General features: G+C 41.4%; 1 protein-coding gene across 8 annotated transcripts in view; it reads right to left on the reverse strand.

Moving 5' to 3' along the window:
- SOX5 (SRY-box 5) overlaps positions 1-20,436 on the reverse strand; it is a 641,934-nt gene that overhangs the window by 323,913 nt on the left and 297,585 nt on the right. For all 8 annotated transcript variants that reach the window (XM_027680806.1, XM_027680807.1, XM_027680811.1 and 5 more), the window contains one exon: positions 17,595-17,755. The gene's annotated coding sequence lies outside the window, so the exon portion shown is untranslated. The remainder of the gene's footprint in view (positions 1-17,594; positions 17,756-20,436) is intronic.

The raw sequence follows: 20,436 nt of genomic DNA on the forward strand, positions 1-20,436 counted from the left end.
CAAAAAAGATGTTCCTTAGAGAAAATAAGAATGACTGAAAGAACCAGTGAAAGCGGAAGAAGACTGGACATGCAGAGGGGGATGCTGGAAGGAGACAAAATGGAAACGCAGGACAGGTTAAAGAAAACCACAGGATATGTTGATAGCAAAGGAGGATGGGGCAAGAATTTGAGCTGCAAGTGACTGAGTTTATACCCAAAGCCTTCAAATTTTCAGTCAGACTCCTCTTTAATCCAGCGTCATAAATACACACAGCTTGCTCTGCCATTCTCCTGCCTGACTGACTGAGGACTGACTCTTCCCAAAGAGATCCCCTACACCACTTCCCGAGGCACCGAGGCCACCCAAGCTCTTTTGCTGCAGGTCTAACCCCTCTGAGCAGTTTCCTTTCACACCAGCAGGGTTTGCCTTTTTTTTCAGTCACGCCATCAGATTCCTGCAGTTGCTCTGTAGCAACATGCCAGCTACTGTGGGCCATAGGTGGTGTGGAGGAAGGAGGGGAACACACCAGAAAGGAGTCAGGTAAAATTACTACCTTTTTCCAGATGCACATTTAGAGATACAAGACTAGGTAGCTGCATTCATTCCCAATCCAGAAAGCCCCTAGCAGCCAACTCTTGCCAATAAATGCTACTGCAATGAATTTTAAGTGGTACAAATATGGAAGAGCCTGAATGATCAGAAAGCATTTTTGTTTTTTTTTTGTTTGTTGGATCCAAGGAGACAAGCTGTTATTTTATTGCTCTGTGTAGATGCTCCTACTTTGATGGACAAAATGTCTAGAACAATTGGACAACAAAGTGACATAAATCCCAACAGAACAAAAATATATCCATTACCTACGGTATGTCCAGAATCAATCTCTGTGAGGGATGATTATGGTATTGACCTGAGATCTGTCAGTACATTTTCCTCTGAGAAGTCCCAAGTGCTTGTAGACAGAGCCCCTCTGGGGGTTATCTTTCATGTACACCAATATGAACTGAAAAATAAAAACTTGCCTTGTGTGTGCGCTTTCCATGGCTAGATTATAACAATTCATGTCTATTGAATTGTTAGCTCGATAAAAGTTGTGATAAAAGAATAAAGGAAATGAATATATATGGTACAAGGAATCTATGTCACCAAGTCCTCAGCAACTGAGACACTAAGCAAGTCACTCCCTAATATAAACTTTCTCACCTGAGTGCTCGGTCTACCTGGACAAACTTCAGTCAATATCTCAATAAATCTGGTAATTAGGATGGCAGCAAAAAGGAAACAAAAGCTGAACAGGGTGTAACCATCAACAAGAAACCCTTAGGACCTAATGCATTGTAATTTCAATTTATTACAAAGACCCTCATGTTCATCTGAAAGTAATACAAGCAGTTTTTTTCAGATTGTCATTTGGTCTCTGGAGAAGATGCATCCAGTTTGAGTGCAGCAATTGCAAGTGGATCAACCGCACAGAGTTGCCTTCAAAGATCACATAACCGCCCAGACCCAAATAACCATTCAAAGGCAAAGAATTAATTCATGTACAACAGCAGCATTCTGCTGGAGGGAAGAAAACCCTACAGAACACAAAACTTGTCACATAGCCCTGTGTGATGCAGATGAAGAATCACCCTCCTTATTCCCTTGGACACTAACCAAAATAAAGTCGGGAATTTTAGCGCACTGCTAACTAATAGGATTAAAACCAGGTACATGAAATTTGAGAATGTCTCCCGACACTTAAGGCTCTCTTGGCAGTCTGTTCATCAGACAGGAGGGAAACCATAATATGAGAAGCAGTATGACAAGCTAAACACCATAGCCCACGGCCTTCATGCAATCAGAATATCTCTATCATCCTGTTGTTTTCTCATCCACCCAGAAAAACCGTGATCAGCTGAGCAGTCCACAGCAAGTATTCAAAAGAAATGCACGTGCTGCTTCAGCCTTTAAAGAGTCAGAATCCCAGCTCTCCTTGAGCATAAAAGGGAAATTCAAAGGGAGTTACTCTGCTTGTGACACTCATTATTGCTGGGGCGGCTGGTACCTCACCCTCAAGAACCATAAGATAGAATCTTTCCCTGGCCAGGATCCTCAGTACTTATATCACAGAGCTGGAGAGCCAAAGAGGGGAGAAGCTCACAGACAGGAGATGGCAAAGTTCCACCAGGAATCCCAGCGCTCTCTATCCCATGTCAGAATAGGGCTGAGCATGTGTTATAATCCCAAAGACACCTGGTAATGCCAGATTTAGATTGCTTTCAGACCTTGTGATAGCGTGCACTTGTGGCTGATCTTGCAACACAGTTCAGGTTTGGAAGCCACGCTTCCATTTTTCAAGAATCAATGGTCTGTCACAGAAGTTTTTTAAATTAAAACACTTGCCATAGAGACTGGAACTGTTCATAATCAGCATAAAGAGGTATAACTGTCCTAAACTCTTACATACAAACAAGATTTTTACCTGACATTCTGCAGCCATTCCAAGTTTTAGCATCGTAAAAGCTTAGAGGAAGGGGCATGGATTGCACATTACAGTGTCTGATGCATTAAAAAGGATTTTTTTCAGTCATTTTATAGTACATCTGCAGGAGACTACTTTCAAGCTGGGACTATCACTTCATCAAATTGGAATAAATAAATATTTTGCATGCTTATAAACACACATATGCAGAGTCCAAATATGCACACAGTGTACTTCTCTGTAAGAATTCACAGAATTTTCCAAGCATCAGTTGATTAACCAAGGAAAATTGTGGAAATGAGCACAAATGTTCCCATATCCACACTATAGTGGAGTAAAGTGAGGTAAAACCCCACAGTGGTTTTGGGTCCCTGACTGTGATGAGTACTGAGTGCCAGTCCTCAGCTAAGAGCTCACCCTGGCTGTGCTGTAGGGTTTGCTTCTGCCCCAGCACTCCTCCTGAAGATCCTGCAAAGCACTTACTCATATTTAATCCTTGAAGTACTCTGGACCTTGCAAGATCAAACCTCAATGAAATATTTAAGAGACATGCATACAAAACCAAAGGTAACTGACATCAAGAATAGCCAGGGAGTCTAACAAATTACTTTAAAAATAATGATACAAAGAGGGAAAAAAACAGCTTCTAGGGAAGAATAATTCAATTAAATGTCTTATATTTGAATCTGATAGACACCATGCAGTAAACCCCTGAAATTCTGTACAATGAACATCACTGCTGTGGGTGCGTGGACAGCTGAAAAAAATCACATGAAAACTCAGGTTGCACTGGGAAATGCTGAGGTAACCAGCTACAGCAGCACAAAGGTTGCTCCTTTTTTACAAGTTCTATATAGATCTCATCAAGCTACTGTAATTTCAAGAGTGTTTTGTCACAGCTAGGAAAAATTCGTACCATAGAAACCTTGGCTTTACAAAAATAGTAGTTTTTGAAGTATGCTAATTATTTTATAATTATACAATGACTGAAAATACTTTAAAGGTAAACAGAAAAAAGAGTGGATGGAAGCTGTGGCTTAAAATTGAGATGTGAGGCCTTTCTGTTGAAGCATGCAAACATTTTCAGCACGGCTTTTGATAGATTAATACCTCTGTTTCCTCTTCTCTCCCCCTCCCCAAGTTGCATCAGAATTTAATGAGGAAAAAAAAGGCAAGAAAAAGGAAAAATAGTTATGGAAACATGTACACAATGAACATTTAGTGGCCATAAAAAAATCCTGAAGTTGTCATTATGACTATTTACACTACATTAGCACTCACTATATAATGCACACTATACAAACACAGAGATATAATCTCCATCCTAAAAAAAAAAGTTTACTTTCTGAAGACAATGAGAATGAGAACCTGTACTCCCTTGCTGGGCTGGGTTTCTAGTCAACACCTATGGCTTTATTCACCAACTAGTTGTGCAGCCAAATAAGTGATCTCTGTAATGATACACAGCCATGGTTTCAGGGTTGTTTGTGTCATGGAAATACATTAACTCAGATACACAATGGCAGTTACAAAATATTTTTGAACTGGTTTCATTTCCTTGTTTCTTCCATACTGTTGCTGGCAAGGGAAGCTCCTGAAGTCCCTACATTTCTATAGACCCTAAACAGGAATAGAAACAAACTAATTTAAAAGCAAATTCAGACATTTTTGTATGAACTGCCCTCATTACTGAGGCTTGCTGGTCATTCCCATTAGCCTTCCATTCCCTCCCTGAATGCATGGGCAGAACCATGAATAACAGAACAAGCTGCCTTCACAAGCTGAGGTACTCTCATACAGACTGCCCTCTCCTTTGCCTGATGTCCCAAGCCTTGCATAATCCTGGTTAGTTTCAGAGGAGGAGAGAGAAAGAGAGAGTAAGAAAATTATTACAGAGTAAATCATATCCCTTTGCTCATGTCGACTTTTCCAGGCCAGTTATCAATGTCATCTGCATCATCTGAAGCAAGCTACAATTCACTATGCTGGAAACTCATCAGGAACATAACCCAGGAAAAGAAAGGTCCAAACAAACTCACTCAGAAATTCTGTCAAACGTGACTATAGGCATCGCCGTGCGACTACAATGTGCAGAACAGGATCCTGATGGACCAGTCATAATGTATATAAATACTGATGGATCAGATCTGCCCAAAGTCAGTGCATTTGTTGGAAGACAGATGCATCTGCTGATGCTTAAATGCACAGAAAGCAACAGAGATCACAAATCATAGAATCCTCCATCCATTCACTATTGCAGTTCTGCCCTGGTTTTTACTGGGATAGAGTTAATTTTCTTCACAGTACCTGGTACAATGCTGTGTTCTGGATTTAGGATAAGAATAGCATTGATAACACACTGATGTTTTAGCTGTAGCTGAGCAGTGCTTACCCTAAGTCAAGGACTTGCCAGTTTCTGAAGCTGCCCTGCCAGTGAGTGGGCTGGGGGTGCACAAGAAGCTGGGAGAGGACTCAGTGAGGACAGATGACCCCAACTGGCCAAAGGGATATTCCAGACCATATGGCATCATGCTCAGCATATAAACCTGGAGGGAAGTTGGCCAGGAGCTCAGGAAAAGGCTGGGCATTGGTTGGTGCTGGGCAATAATTTTTCATTTGCATTGCTTGTTTTTCTTGGTGTTTATTTTTATCACTTTCTGTTACTTTCCTCTTCATTACAGTAATTTATTATTTTACTTTATTTAGATTATTAAACTGTTCTTCTCTCAACCCACGAGTTTTCTCACTTTTACCCTTCTGATTCTCTCCCCCATCCCACTCAAGGGGGAACGTGAGTGAGCGCCTGTGCGGTGCTTAGTTGCCAGCTGGGGGTTAAACCACAACAAATTCCCTACTCACTCTTCAGCAGCACCTGAAGGAAACTCGAACCAGAGTGACTGCTCAGACATGATGATCTTCAATGTCCAAACAACAGCCAACATAAAATTTAATTCAAGCTCCACTACAGGGCATGTTTTCAGCATTTTTCGGGGGGGGGGGACGATGCTCGGGGATTTAACTGCAAAACTCCCATTATTAATAGAAGTCTCACAGCAAAATCCCCACAAAATATAGCCAAAATATCGCCTTACATTTCTCTCTGGTACCGCTCCTGATCTGTGCTGACAGTGCTCTCATCATGAATAACATTATGTCAGGCTGCCCAATGATTCCTGAAACTGTCAACAATGTTTAAAGTCAAGTTCTCCAAACTTTTTAAAAGTTAATCATCTTCACTCTGGAAGCATAAAAGTTGAATGCAATAGAAAATGTGCAGATTCACAGCAAGTTTTATTGACTTGCTGGCCAAAGACATCATCTAGCTGCTGAAACATTTACATACTACAAAGCACTATCTATAGAAAGACTGTCCTTAAAGGCCAGAATATACATGAGATGGCAGAAAGAGTTGAGAAAGTATGGAGAATAGTGCATAGTGTACTTGATTTTACACTAAATTATAAAAGCCTTCAGTCAATCCAGTGTATGCAATCAGCCTAGTTTGGGGAATTTGGCTATAACACCATATACAAGCATAGCTAAGAAAGAAAAAGACATGAGAAATCTTAATTTTCTTGTCTTTTTCTGTTTCAATCTGACTTAGAATGCCATTTTTTTTAAAGTATGGAAAACCATCAATCCCTCCATTTCCCTTCATTTATTTATTTTTTTCAATTACTGCTCATCAATGTGACGAAAAATTCCACACTGAAAGCCTGAAGAAAGAGCAATCAATGTATGCAGGTCCACAGGGGGCACTAGTAAAGAAAATACCACCAAACCATCTTCTGAAAGGAAGCCAATCAACTTGACATTTTTAAATGGCTCAATTACAAATACACACATATATAAAATGTTCCAAATCGAGTGCCTGATAAATGTTGTATATACTTTAACCACCTATGCTTTACATTCTTTTTTCGTCACTTTTCACTTCCTTTTTGTTGTCTAAAAGGGTGTTTTCAGCAATAATGACAATAACTTGTACTCAAGACCTGCAAACTATTGTCCTTCACATAGCCAAACACACAACTAAATATTAGCAGGATCAGGAGTAGAATAAAATCTCTCAAATATGCAACAAACATATAGCAATTAACAGGAAAACTACTTTTTTCCCTGCTTACTCAGTTATTAATTTTACAGGAATTATAGCAGGTACAACACTCAAAGACAGAAAGCAAGAAGTAGATTTGCATCTAGAGGATGGCTTTGTAAACTTGCTCAAGGAGAATCACTGTGGGAGGGGACTTAAGAGAGTTCCATCAAATATCTACTGCAAAGCATGTTAATTGACTGCAGTAGATATTTGATGGAACTCTGTTAAGTCCCCTTCCACAGTGATACTGTAACTTTTCTGTAAGCAAATTTTTTTTTCTCTAAGGTCATAGTACTTCTGTGAAAACCAACCCTTTCTCCTGTCATCATCTGTCACAGGAAGTATGTGCATGTTGGTAAACACTAAGCAGGAGACAAAATTCTAGCAATTTCATAGGAAAACCTGTTTAACTGCCTGAATTGTACAGTCACTCCAGATTCCAGGAGTTGATCCAAACTGAACTGACTTATTAAATCTTTTGAGATTCACCCTTCATTATTCACAAATCTTCCAGTGATCTAATCAAATGATCACATCGGATCACACTGGCATTCACTTTTGAAAATCTGAGATTCAATGTTAATGCCCAGAATGCATCAGCTGAATGCACTGACGAAGTCCAGAAACAAAAAGGCAAAGAAAAGAGGATGCAGGATATATTATTTTATAATACCAGGACTATTATGCCAAGTTTGCATTTTGGGACTTAATTTATGATTTTCTAATAGTATTTGCTGGCAACATTTCTATTTTATTCTATGGACTGTTGAACCAAAGCATTTGACAAAGCAGCCAACAAAATCTCTGTGCACTGTATTGAAGTCCTCTTCAAAGATCTCTAACATATGTTTCGTGAAGAAATAGAGGGTGTATCTGTCAGCTTCTCTCAAAAGCTAATAGAGAACAGTTTCATTTGCAGAGGAAGGCACAGTTATTCTGCTGGTTCCATATTAACCTGGGAAACCCTTTAAACCAAGGATATTTTCTCAAAATCTGTTTCTACTGGTCTTTTTCACTTTTGAAGGAGCAGAAAGGGATGAAGTAGAACAGAGAGACAGTCTCACATGATAGGGCCTGTCTTAAAGAGAGCTCTTATCAGGAGGAAATTTATTCAGTCATGAGAATCTAAACATAGCTCCCTGTTCACAGAGAAAATACAAATTATACACAAGAGTCCTCTCATTTTGGCACTGGGTAACCGTGGATAAAAATAAAGTAAGGAAGAAGTAAAAGTGATCAGCCACTGTTTGCTTGAACTCCTTTCCAATTGCCCCCAGTCAAGCCATTGATGTGGTGTGGCCTAGAAAGAGATAAAACAAATTACTATCTACAACTCGTGTATACAGAACACTGGTCTCTCAGACTGTATTTGCTCCAGAAGAAGGATTTTCTCTCTCTTTTCCTCCCATCCTTTCTTCTCTATTGTCAGAAATGAGGTAACTGTATTAGTGAGAGAGAAACAGAGAGACAGAGAGGTAGTTACTCAATAGCATCACGTTCTCTGATAGCTAATACACCCCAATAATTTTGTCATCTCTGGGGATCCAGCCCCGGTGTGCATCTTCCATGCTTGCCAATAATTACACTAACATTCAATCCTGTACCATAAAAATTCCCTCTACCAAAAAGATATGACATTTGACATGGTCCTGAAATGTGACTAAAATGCTTTTAGATCCAGCCTATGCTGTTCAGCAGAGCAACTGCAATAAAGGAAATACCTATCAAATATATAGAAAAAAAATACTGACAGTGAGGGAGGTACAGCATTAGACCAGGTGCCTAGAAATTGAAAAAGATCCTGAACAACCTGAACCGATTTCCAAGTTGGCCCTCCTTTGAGTGGAGGGTGGGACCACATGGCTTTCAGAGGTTCTTTCCAACCTAAATTCTGACTCTAACCACGGCTTAAACAGCCAAACTGTCCACTGCTAGTGGCTAATTGTGGCCTAGCTTATGTAGAAAACATTTGCAATGCATCCTATTCTCCCAGGGAAATTTCTCATTAAGTTGAAAGGGAAGGTAGAATTATCTAAAGAAGTGCCAGATCAAGAAACATGAATTACTGTAACTTGTCCCTCTAAGTTCTTCACATCTCTCCAAACTCCTATATGAAAAATAATTACCAATTCTTAGAATAACACAGATCTTCGTCCTTGCAATGATTATTCAGAAATTATTTTGGTAAAGGAGTAGGTTTGCCAAGACAAAATTCATTCAGGGGTTGCTTCAAGCTCTGCTGAATGTTTATATCAACTTTTATGCAATCTGACATTCCCAAAAAGAACTGACAGTAATGGACTGGAAACACAGGGAAACCATTACAGAACACAGAAAAAAAAGAGTTTCAAAAGAAACAGAATTTAAGAGCTAAATTTCTTAAACTGGCTCTGATAAGGGACTGGCCTGAACAGAAACCCTCTGAGGAGCTTTCAAACTAACAAGATGACACTCGAGGTTGCTCCAAAACACAACAGAAAAGTTGCAATGTGAAGCTGCAGCAATAGTCCCCTCTGGGGTTTATTTTGTCAGATTTGACAGACCCAGGCAGATTTTACCAATTAGGAATAAAGACAGAAGGACCTTCCAGGGAAACATTAGAGTCTCCAGGAATAGGGTCCTGGTGCTACTCTCTGGAAACCTGTCCCCATCCCATGCTCCAGGCTGGTGTTAGGGGGGCAGCAGTCCACTGGTGCCACAGTTTGTGAGGCTGCAGTGCAGAGCATATCTAACCTTCACCATCTCGAAAAAACCCAACTGGTTGGGGCATTAAGAAATCTCAACTGTAAACCAGGGCTATCTAGGCAAGCGTATAGTACTGCAGACCTTAGCAGTAGTGCCAGGACATGAGAGGAAACAGGATCTTCTTTGGAATAACAGATCTCCTCCATTCTAAGAAAATGAAACAGTTGTGTACTTAGAAGTGCACGCACAGAAACAGCATTCCCTGTTGTGATGACAATGGTACAGAACTGACAATAAATGCCCCCACCTTTTATGCTGGGGCTGCAGCAGTCATTGACCTTTCCCAACACTTTATTTAAGAATTCTACCTGTGTATTCTTCCATCTCTGTAGCTTCAGGATTCAACAAAGCCCTTCATGCTTGGGCCAGCCTGGACTTTTTTTTCCTAAAATCCTTTTTTTGATTCTTGACTCCTGATCTTCTGAGACCTAGTGAAACCAGGTCAGAACAAACCATGCTCTTGTTTCTCCCCAGCAGTCACTTAAACTGACATTGCATTTTCTTCTTTTTTTCTCTTTCCTTGGTAATTCCTAGCTGGAGATAATGCTCTTTCGTGCCCAAATGCATATGCAGCACACTCCAGTAGGAGTAATATGACTATCATGTTATGATATCTGTTTAACAAAGAGTTAAGTGAGGACAGAGTGTGACCCTGTCCACACTTCATCACTATCAACCCTTTACACAAGATGAGAGAACAATGTAGGCCAAGAAAAGTTATTGAATGCCCCTCCCCACCCATCTTCAAGAATAGGAAGGCTAACCCTGAAGTCTCTCCAAATTATAATGTAGTTCAGAGTAAACTTTTTAACTTGTTATGTGGAGTCATGCTGGTTCTTTCTACTAATAGGTGAAAATTTCCACCCCACTACAATTTTAGAGCATTCTAATTGTTCAGAATTAACATTACTACTAAAATACAAAATTGCTATTTAAAATATTCCTCTTCCTTTCTTTAAACTGCTAAGTCTTTAGCTGCTACTTCACCAAATCTTTGCCTCAAACAGTAGCATTTCTGTACTGAAAAGTATTGTCCTTCTCTTTTTTGCACATGGATAACACAGAGCCATCTTTCCTCCCTCACCTCATTTTAACGCGTTGCAGAATTACTGTGGACATTCTCATCAGAGTTTGTAAAACAACAGCTAACAGTGGGCTAATTTGTCTGTGAGGTGACAACTGCTCCATCCAAATGTCTGCAAAACATCTCAGCAAGTCTCTCTAATTAACAAAGTCAAGTAGGATTAATTTAATTTTCACATGAGAGTTCTTCTCAGAAGAACTGGTTCGGGTGTACCCAACAAGGTACTTATTGAAGCAGAATAGGTAAGGATTAAACGTTCTGCATATATCCAGAGCCCTGCATCCGAGTATCTCAAACTCCTCCTAAGTCCTTAATTAATTAAGACTCAAGTTATCCTCCACAGCAGAGAAATATAGCTTTGCCAACTTTATAGGTCAAGGTCTGAGGCAGAAGTAGACCAAATTAATTGCCCAAGATCCCACAGAAAGCACTTGGCAGAACTAGAAATTCAAATGACTTCGCTTCCAAGGTGTCTCGCTCTGCCCACACAAACAAGCAGCTGTACCTTCATTCATTCTTTCCTCCTGAACATCTGTAATTTTTTAACATGATGACCATCATTTCCAGTCAGAGGGAGCAACACATAGTCACTGAAGCAGCTCTTAGAAGTTTCTTTAGAGGAAGAAGATATAAGAACAGTACTTCAGAGCAATGCAGAATAGGAGGTTTAGAGTTGTTCACCTGATACTTGTTCTGATTTTATCAGCAGCACAGTCCAGGGTTGGAAAGCTCAGATAAGCTAAAATTGGTAACTTTGATATTTTTGTGACTTTATGTCATCATTCATAATGCTACCATATAGTAAAACATTATACATGATGACATAACACCTGGAGAAAGCATTATGCTTATCAAAAGGCTGTGGGTTTAGCCAATTCAGTTCAAGAGCTCATGAGCATTTCTGAGCTTTTAGCTAGGCTCTATCAGCTCTGGTTATTACCTCCGTCCCTTCTCTGGCAAGCTGCTCCAAAATAAGAAGCAAATAACATGGTTGCATTGTCTACCCTATGCAAAAGTCATGCAAGGGTTTAATAGTTTGATGCACAACAAGAAAGATATAGGTTGTTGTCATCTGTTAAGCCATGACCTTGTGAAGGTAACCAGAAAGAAATTAAAAACAAAAATGAAAAAAAAAAAATCACACTGCCCTGCCTTCACAGACCTTTGCCTTTTGTGTGAAGGCAGCTATAAAACGTGTCAGGGAAGCCACAATACTGCTAACGAGAGACAGTGGAAGAAAAGTTGTCTCTGTCGCTCGGAAAATCCCCATCACATCTACAGTAGATGCTCCCAGCCAGCAACTGTTTAGTCACAAGTTTTAACCGACTCCTTAAATTCACCATCTCTGGGGCCTTGCTGCTTAATAAAGACTACGGGGTGTTGAGAAGCACAGTATATTATTTCATTAAGTGCTTTTCGGGAGAAGGGGATTTAGAAGTAAAACTGCTGGCTTTGTGTGGCAAGGTTACGACCTTTGACAACTTTGGAGCTTATCTCTTTCATCTTCCCACTCCCCCGAGACCCCGAACTTGCGGAGGGATGGAAGCGGGTAAGCCGGGGCCAGACAGAGTCCAGCATTGTTGTGGGGCTGCCTCCTCTCTCTCTCCCTCTCTCCCCTTCTCTCTCTCTCCCTCTCTCTCTTTTTTTTCCCCCCTAAACAAAACAGATCTGAACTGAGCCAAGGAAACAAAAATGTATTGTTCCTCGCAGATGGAAGCGAGTGTCGCCTAGGTAACCAGATTAATCTCCTTTTTCTCTCCCTTCCTCTCTTGTAGTGCGGTAATCGGTGGGCTCTTTTCACAAAAAAGCCAGCCTCAAAGCTGGGGCTCTAACTAGGTTCCTAATTAGCTGCAATTTACAATGAAGACAACATGATGAGATAATAGAAATTTGCAAAATAATGACATACCTCAGCAAAATATTCCTCCTCCTAAGAACCATTTTTATACAAAAACAATAAAGAGGGCCCTTCTAAAGCAAAGCTGGAAAATGGTGGTGTATTATGTGACACAGAACATTATTGTTCGCCTCTTGTTCCCCCAATCAACAGCTTATTGTTTGGCATCTTAAATAAAAATGACTCAAATACAGGCCACATAATGATCTCCATTGCGCTAATACACTGTATATACAGAGTAGTCAAAAATGTACCCAAGCCAAGGCCAGTGGGGCTGATAAAGTACCAGGGCCCAGAAAGGTAATTTACAATACAATGCACTAACTATTAGTACTGGTCTTAATCACACATATCTTTCTGATTTCTGTCAGGATGCGCTCTGACATCAAAAAAAGGCACCCGAACAGGGGGCAGCTAGTTAATGAAATATGATGGATCGCATTTGTTTTCATGTGGTGGTGAGCTCAAACGAAGCAGCCTCCAGACTGTTAGCCAACAGTCTTCTCTTGTGCAACATCAAAGGTTCCCATTGACGGGGGGGGGGAGGGAGAGGGAGGGCGCGGGAAGGGGGATCGCGGGGAGACAGCGCAGAGGGAGGAGCGCCGAGCAACTCAAAGGACCATTAAATCGTAATCTCTACCTTATGTCCGAAAGGGGAGAGCACAGAAATGGAACGGGCCGGGGCCAACCTGCCACTGGTTTCAAGGAGAAGGGAGTGTCAGCACCTCCACGCGCGATGGAGGAGAGGCTGGTGCACTGCTGCTGAAATTTGGTGTTCTGCTGCACAAGGGTGACTTGCCATTGCAGACATGAGGAACACATCCCTGCTGGAGCCAGAGGAGAGGGGACAGTTCAGGGCAGTTTTGATCTCAACAGAAATACTTAATAAATAGCAACAGATTGTCTAAAACTGTCAGGAAGAACAGCAGCAGCAGAAGTCCTTCCTTTTTTATGTGTGGACTCATGAGTGCTGACTGGTGCAGCTGCAAATATTCAAGAACTACAGATCAATGGATTGTCCCTCAAATAAGTGCAACTATAGCCACTTTGGGCAAGGATGGGAAAGCATTATCACACACCCTGGCCTGGTCTTTTGGTTCCTGAGTATGGCAAGAAGCCTAATTTCCTTCACAGAGTAACTGAAAAGAATCGGAAATGTCATATTATACACAGCAGGCCAACGGCTGAAAACTACTGACAGGGTACCTGGCCCTGGCTGTACAGCAAGGTCCTGCAAGACAGTTTACATCAAGGGTTAAGCATCCCAAGAAGCACTGTGATACAACTGCCATCTGTTTATACAACTTCTTTCATCTTTAAGGATCTCAAAGCACTTAAATGGTATTATGACTTTGCTCAGGAGAGCTACTGAATACATCAATGATGAACATTATGCTGTACAAGGATAAGGAGAAGAAGGAGATTTTAGAAGTACCCCAAATATGCCCATTCTAATGACCACTGCCATGAGACAGAACAGACTGGGCTTTGGGTTTTAAGATGTTATTCAAAACATTCACACAAGAAACACATGGGGTACCCATTCATCCTGAGACCCTTTGGAAGTGTAATGTGACACCTTTAAATCAACAGCAGCGAACATTCAAACAATAATAAAAAAAAAAGAAGCATGCAGATTTAAAACACAGAATGGCACTAAAAGTCAATTTTGATTCTGGAATTGTGTCTGCTAGAAACAAACATCTATAAAGATTTCTAGGAAAAAAGAGAACAAGGTGACAAATGGTAAGCCTTCAGTCTTTAAATGGAAATAAACAACAGTAAGTGATTTGATTGTCAGGTTCTCATGTGCTTACTCAATATTATTCTCTCCATGCAAAGCCTGATTCAATTGCAGAATAAGGTGTTATTTAACGTAAGAGCATCAAAACTGGTTCTGAAAAACAAAATAATGTGTAAGGTACTTGAACTGGTTGTCAGGCAGCCCTACTCCAACCAATGCTGAGCATCTTCTTATCCCATTGACTTCTCCCAGCACGGGAGCTGGCAATCTACCAGAAGTATCCTGACATACAGGATCAGGCAGCACCTAAGAAAAGAGCAGGAAAGTGAAGAAAATGCCTTTGAACCTGTGAACCCAATTCAGGGTAAATCCTGTGTTGACATTACTGATCATAGAAGTCACCAGTGCTTCTTTGCACCAACTGAAAGCAAGGCCTAAAGATTTGTGTGTTAGCTTGTTTTTTGTTTCTACATACTATACACATTTCTATGGAAGGCTGAATATAGACTGTCCTTTTCAGGCTCATCTAAAAAAGCAGAGCCAGTTTACAATTTAGATTTCTAAACATAGAAATAAGCTTTTACCTAGTACATTTTTCTCCTTTGGAGCTTACACCTTAATCTATCTAGAGGTTTTATCATTGCATTCTTAGATAACCCTGTGTGGAACAGCCACTGCACATCAAGAATTCAGAAAAGCAGGAACAGTGTTGCTGCCCTGTGTATCCCGTGCCAGAGTCAGAACAGCAGCTCTATTTCTACAGCCTGGTATAATTAACACCAGCTTGCCATTTTACACAGAAACATTAACTCTTCCAAGCAAGTGCTTCCCCCATCCATCCAGCTCCTTGGATGGATGAAATAAGTCACTAAGAGTTAGTTTCCCACAATTACAGAGCTCTATCTGATATTGCAGGCACACAGCACAAATTGAATTCAGTGGGATTTCTGTATATTCAGCATCTGAAGGTTTGGGACTATAAATATTAACCTTTCTCCAAAGCAATCATATCCAATGTACCACACCATAGGAGGCCAAAACACTGGGCCTGATCCTGCAGTATGAATCCTGTCATCCCTTTCTTATTTTTTTTCAAGCTAGCAGAACTATTTGTGTAAATAAATGGGCACTCAGTGCATTTTCTTTTCCAGCATCCTGAGTGGCTGGCACAGGCTGAGTTATACAGCATGAATCTAACCGAGATCATCTACACTGTTCCCCTGGAACAGCACCTGAGCCCTTGTGGCCTTGAACTGCTCTGGAAGTACAAATTTACAAGCAGCATTTGAAACATGACTCAAACATCCTCCAGTATGAGAAAGATCTGGTGTGTGACACAACTGGCTCGCCTTTATTTTATTATCATTATTACACCACTCCCAGGCTTTGGAGACCTTTGTGTGTCTCAACACATTTCTTTAGCATCTCTGATAGCCTTCAATCTTCCTGCATTTTCTACCTCTGAACCAGCAGCAAACAGCGAGAAAAAACTACATAAACAAGTGGGTTCACGCAGGACACAAGAAAATCCATGCAGCTAACTTAAGTTTAATGCTCTTCAACTCTATTCCTCCTTGCCTTGCCCCTGGCCCCCAGGGGAGGTGGGAGGAATGGTTTAAATCAATAACCAAAGGCTTCAATTTTACAAACCCTTGAGCCATTAGAGCTCTGAGTCCTTGGTGCACCAGTCATAACCTCCCCTGCCCCTACACACACACGTAACGCACATATAAAAAAACCCTCCCAGCCTGGCATTAAAAACCTTCACTCAGTGCTCCTTACTTAAAGGAAGAAAACAATTAAGTGAAACCTTGAAGTAATCTCATTCTGCCTATTTAGCCTCTTCATCCCTCAATGTGTGGTTAGTAAGTGTTGCAATCAGGGGCTAAGGCCTGCTATCATTCGGCCTTAATTAAAAAAGACACAAGCAGTAGAGCTGTGAATTAGAAATGTAACAACGCACTACCCCTGATTAATTCGAGGCTCATGTTGGATTAATAACTCCAAACAAAGAACAAAAGGAAATTGTTATGCGAATTGCAGTCCTCCCAGGCCAGACAAAGGTCAAATCACAGGATTTCAATTTCATCCGGAGTCGCTTAATCAACTCCCTTGGAAGGAAGACCATATGCAGTCCTGAAAGCTGCCCATTGTAGTCATGTTGTCACTGGACCTGAGAGACGGCACAGAGATAATCCTAACTATTCCCCATCTTTTCTCCTTCTTGTCTGTTTCTTTTCTTTCTCAGTTTCTTTTTTCTTTTCCTTTTTTTTTTTTTTCCATTTTGACAAAACCCCTTCATTAGGGCTAATGATTAAGGAATAAGGACACTATCTGTCAGAAAGCAGCTTTTGTGGCTGCTGCCCCATGGAAGCTCCCTGGCTCTCACTGCCCATGCAGCTGCAGAGGCAGCTCCTCATTTTGAGGGGGGGTCTTCTCCAGCAGCAGCAGAAGCCACAAACTGCTGTGCTTCATTCAGCATCACACATACAACAAACAGCACTGGGGGAGTGTAAAACAGGATGTGTTGTACACATTCAGTGCTCTGCCTACATCTTAATATGGGGGTCTTGTGGGTACGTTAGGTGGGGAAGAAGGGTATTCCCACCCTGAAGACTTATCTGACCAAAACTAAGCCACAGAGCATAAAATCCCATATTTCCTTGCTGTTCACATCCCCAGTAAAATTATGATAATTATGAGGAAGCAAAGCAGCTGCCAGTTTTCATGATGTAAAAAAAATTGTCCCTCCAGTGAGCAGACACAGAGCATGTCCCCCCGCTCCCCACCGAACATGACTTCTCAAGTAACTCACATGGCAGGGCATTTTATAGGGACTGCACAGTTATTCTACATAAAGAATAAAGAAAAGTCCAAGTCTGCCCCTCATGCCAAGAGCAAGCCTATAGAAACTGAAAAGGAACAAGAAAGAAGCTTCGAGGTGGAGAACTGCAACACAGAGATCAATTCCTGCCCCCCGCCTCCCAGAAGGGCTCTGCCCATCAGCACAGTAACATCACTTTGCCACACAGCTGCCTGCAGCTGGCCCAGCCTGGATGGGGCAGGTACACCCTCTCTCAGACAGATCCCTAGTGTTTATACACAACATTTCAAAAGCCAAGCTGGAATTTCTCAGGGTTTCATTTGCCAGGGTTTTTTTGTATATTTTTAACAGCAACACAGTTCAGGACCAAATTTGCTTTCTTCAACAATCAGCTCCAGCAAGGGGCCAAGAGCCAACAACACTTCCCACCTTGATGTAGACCTCTTGCTTAACTCAAACAATTCTCTCTTGATTTAGAGGGAAATGAGATACAAAGATTTAAGCAACAGTTCTCTTTTCATCTCAAATTCTGGTCCCAAACATATTCTGTGAATTAACTCATTACTGTAGGATTGCTGACAAATGCTTCATGACTCTCTGACTTGATTTTGCCAAGAGATACCTTAAAGCCCAATAAAACCACCCAAAACCTGGTACTAGTAGTTTCAAAACCTGAAGGCACCAATGGATAAGAGTTAGGATTCACACATTAAAACACCTTGGGAAATGCAGATGCAGATTCTGTAGAAGTCTCTTACCTGTGTTAGGTGCTGGAATAAAATTGTAGGTCACTCGGTGAACTTAAAAGAAGATCCTGTTTTGACTTTCAGCTTGGGATCATCTCCATTCAGTTCTGTCAGAAACTACACTTGGTCCTCTTTCCCAGGGGCTGCTTACACACCTGCTGTCTCTGAATTAGCTGTTGGAGGGGAAGAAGTGGTTCGTGAATTGCCCCGTTCTGAAGCCCTTTCCCACCCAGAAATATTCCAGTTTTAAATACTAACCCAGTAAATGACTATTCGACTTCTCTGATGCTTTCCTTATACATATCAGTTCACTCTTACTTTACATATTGATTTCTTAGCATGCAACCAAAAATTAAAATGAAATACCTACTGTGCCATGGAAAAGGAGAGTCACATACTCAGAAACTCTTTTGCCTGTTTTATACCACGTTATTAAATCCAAATTATATGGAATGCAAATTCTGTTAGAAATAAATCTCTCAAGCATTCTACCAGCTCCAAAAAGTAAGAATAATTTTTGAAATCTGTTACTATTAGAAGCTCAGCAACATGCACTAGCAGCTATTTTAGCTACTTCTACTATTCATTGCAAAAGTAAAATACAAGTTTTTAAGTGTGCAGCTCCAAAACTTTAGCGTATGTACTCATTTGTCAAAGAAGGCAAACTCTACACACATCCCAGTAAGAATAAATGGGAGGACAAGCTTGTCCTTTTCCATTATTCTTACTACAGGTGTTGTGGAGCTGTTCCTCATCTCCTTGTCCCAAAGAGACATCACCCTCTCAGAAGAAATCCTCCTGCTTTATAATAAATTCTGAGCCTCAAGTTATTATTATTCTGTGATATGAAACAGAATCACAGAATGGTTAAGGTCGGAAGGGGCCGCAGTGGGTCATCTGGTCCCACCTCCCTGCTCAAGCAGGGTCACCCCAGATCACACTGCACAGCATTGTGTCCAGATGGTTCTTGAATATCTCCAGTGAGGAGACTCCACAACCTCTCTGGGCAATCTGTTCCAGTGCTTGGTCACCCACACAGTAAAAAAAGTTCTTCCTCATGTTCAGCTGGAACAGTGCCTCAGTTTGTGCCCACTGCCTCTTGTCCTACTGCTTGGCACCACTGAGGAGAGCCTGGTCCATCCTCTACACCTTCTCTTTAGATACAAATAGACATTGATGAGGTCCCCTCTCAGTCGCCTCTTCTTGAAGCTGAACAGGCCCAGTTCCCTCGGCCTGTCCCTTCTCTAAGAGAGATGTCATTCATCTATATGCAATAATTCATTGTATATAGACAAATGACAGTAGCCTTTTGAGTACATACAGTTAAAGACTTTACAGTCCTTGATTCGATTGTAAAAATCTTCACTGGGAAACATTCTGCAGCACCTTTTTGGAAAATGACTGTCTGGTGTTGGTATTCATTCATGTAATTTCTTTGAAGCAAGCAAAGGGCAAAGGGCTCACTTGCATAAAATCTGAATGGCCTCCACTCAGGCTGCACACCATCACCCTGCAATACTGTTGCACATGAAGCTTCAACTTCTTGTGTGTCAGCTGCATATAGAATTTCAATTTTCACATTTAAATTTAGTTAAGCTTGTAGCTGTCAGTCTAATGGGGGAAAGCCTGGCCACACATTTCCCATGTATTCTAATTACTTAAGAATAAGTTTTTCTTCAACAGTAGGAGAAACACAGAACAATTTAGGGTGGAAAAGACCTCCAAGATCATCAAGTCCAACCTTTGACTGATCACCACCTTGTCTACTAGACTATGGCACTAAGTGCCACATCCAGTTATTTCTTGAACACCTCCAGGGATGGTGACTCTACCACCTCTGTGGGCAGCCCATTCCAATGTTTAGTAACCCTTTCATGAAGAAATTCCTTATATGTCCAACCTGAACCTCCCCTGGTGTTGCTTGAGCCTATGTGCTCTCATCCTGTCACTTGCTGCCTGGAAGGAGAGGCCAATCCCCACCTGGCTACACCCCCCCTTCAGGTAGTTGTAGAGAGTGATATGGTCTCCCTTGAGCCTTCTTTTCTCCAGGCTAAAGAACCAGAGCTCCCTCAGTCTCTCCACAAAAGACTTATTCTCTCGTTAGCACTCACTCAGGAATTTTTTAGGACCTAGGTTCATAGCCCAGGTCCCCAGGCCCACGAGAGGCTCTTACTCCTCTCAGTACAGGACATGCACCTCTTGCTTATTGGTGAATGGTGTGCAAAGAAATGCAAGACAAAAGCTGATGTGTTAAGAAAAAAGTAGCTCACCACAATGACCAAATCCACTGCTATTGTAACACTACAACAAAAAGGTGCTTAGGACAGCTCTCTTCTGCTTTCTACAGAAGAAGGCAGAGGCAGGTAGATATTGGGGCATCAGCTCCTTTTCCAACCCAAATGCCAGCAGAGGCCAGGTAGCCAGCAACTCCTGTAGCTTACTTTAGATGACAATCAGCTGCAAGTCTGCTGAGGATGATGAGGAGAAGAATTTATTTAATTCTGCTGACCCAACCAGCCCCCGCCACCAAGTTTGGCACATGTATTCTGCATCTTGAAATCAAACTTTGCCCATTTTCATAGCTCCTGAACACACTGCTGAGAAAAAACAGCTTCCAAGGGGATGCTCTTTATGGGATAGGCATAGCCTAAAACCTTCCCCCTTCCATTTTCAGCACAACTGCCCACCTCTCTGACACAGCTATGCTGAGACAGCTGGGAAGAAAGGGCAAGCCCTGGCCAAGCTACACCTGGGGACCAGCAGACTGACCTGTATTTCCATGCAATCCCTCAAAATCAAAGGTGTTGTAGAGCCCATCCCATTCTCCTTGCTTCTCTCAGCTATCTCCAAAGAC

Source organism: Neopelma chrysocephalum, unplaced genomic scaffold, assembly GCF_003984885.1.
Source record: "Neopelma chrysocephalum unplaced genomic scaffold, ASM398488v2 Primary Assembly neopelma1_59, whole genome shotgun sequence".
NCBI lineage: Eukaryota > Metazoa > Chordata > Aves > Passeriformes > Pipridae > Neopelma > Neopelma chrysocephalum.